Raw genomic sequence first — 1,908 nt, forward strand, 5'->3', positions numbered from 1 at the left:
GGTGTGAAAGTGACCCAGCCAGCACCTGCAGCTTGAACCAACTGGTGACAATTAAGGTTTAGGTCATCAAGCAGGTGTTCCTGGTTTAAATAATTTGCTTCACCTGGTTTCCCACTTTTTTTTTTTTTTTTTTTTTTTTTTTTTTTAAGGTAGCTCCCCGACAAAGCAACTGCAGCCCCTGCTTGTCCCCAAAAGCCACCAGGATCGTTTATATCTAGAGCCATTCTGAACTGTTAAATTTCCAGTGCTCCAAACCTGAACGACTCACTTCACAGTGACAATGTGATCTTTTGCTCTTGGAATTTGTGTCCATCTGTACGCTAATGAACATTGTGTTTAACTAAGAGTTTAAAAAAGAGGTTTAATTTCTTGTTAGATAAGCCAAACTATTCCCAATATCTCATTCTTTCAGAAAAGCAGCACGTTTTGCATTCAAGTGCAGTTTTTCTGATGTTTCCTGCACAGGTCTGGCAGCTGGGACCCACCGGCAGAAATGGCTTGTGCTTAGGAATCCTTAAAAAACATCAAAGTCTTAGGGTTCCTTTCTGTCCCAACAAAACTCCGACTTCAAGCACATGATTTAAATTCTACTTCAGCATTTGTCCAGTGGGACAAACTCACCATTGGGTGACATAACATTGTAGAAAGAGAAAAAAAAAAGTATGGGAAGGACATTCAAAAATAACGTTTAAATCTCCAAAGTGTTAGAGAAAAACAAAACCTTTGGGACAGGCACTGTACATCCTTTAAAGGGCCCCTGTAGAAGTTTTACCGATTAAAAAAAAGAGAGACTCTAACATTTTAAGACCTGTAACATACTGAGCGATACACTCAGCAAAGGCTGTGGAGGTTTGCTAGGAAAGAGAGGAAAGGAGAAGGCTCGTGATAATATAGTTTGTAAACTGGGGCCAAATCAAATGCATTGAGCTCCAGCAGCTGTGCCAATTAAATCTCATTCAATTTGCTGAACAAGAACGTTAACATTAATCACTTTGGCAAATTTCTTACAATATTTGGTGTCACTAAGAAGTGATTTTGTGCTTGTTTACAGTGCAGAATAACATTATATGAGGCAATATCATTAGTTGCTGAGCAACTGCGGGATGCTCTAGGAACCCCTGAGTGGTTCATGGCAACATTTCCGTAGTGGTCCTGTGCCTCCTACAGGCTTTTTTTTCAGAAGCATCCAACATTTTTTTTTTTTTTAATCGGAATGATTCTTTGCCATGCCACATCCCCTCTGCAGGCCACATCATCATTGCTTGGAAAAAAGAAATCCTGTGCAACTTCCCACTGCAGTTCAGGGCACGGGGATGCAGGGAATCCCTCTTGAGCCACATTTATTCATTTGGGTCTACAATTAAATAGGTGTCTCTTTGATCAGATGCTTGCAATTTCCACAGCTGAGGTTGTTTCCTGCCCTACCTTGGATTCGGTTTCTGGATGACTCACGTACCAAATCAGACAGTAGCGCTGTTGCAGAAGCAGCATATCTCATCCTGGGTTATTGCAAAAGCTGATTTTCTGAGCCTGGCAACAGCAACCCCGGCGGGGACGCCCAGTCTTGAGTCTGCAGGGGAACAGCAGGAGCCAGCACCGCCTGCCAGGAGAAGCTCGGGGATCAGCTTGCTCGTTACAGAGCACTTAGGGGAGAACACAGCAAGTGTCTTTCAGCAGGTAAAAGACTCGGCATCACAACATCTCACAGCACCAGTGATGCTCCCTGGAAACAGCCCTCCTGCAAGGCAGGAGCAAAGAGCTGCAGCGTGTACCCGCAGAGACGTGGTGGGACCTGACCTCATGCGTGCAGCAGCCTGGGGAAATGCCCAGTTCAGCCCAGGACCAGCACTGCTCTGCCCTACAACCCACTGGGTGAGTTTTCCCCGTATTTCCTTTCCTTGATGCAAA

Source organism: Pterocles gutturalis, unplaced genomic scaffold, assembly GCF_000699245.1.
Source record: "Pterocles gutturalis isolate BGI_N339 unplaced genomic scaffold, ASM69924v1 scaffold18459, whole genome shotgun sequence".
NCBI lineage: Eukaryota > Metazoa > Chordata > Aves > Pterocliformes > Pteroclidae > Pterocles > Pterocles gutturalis.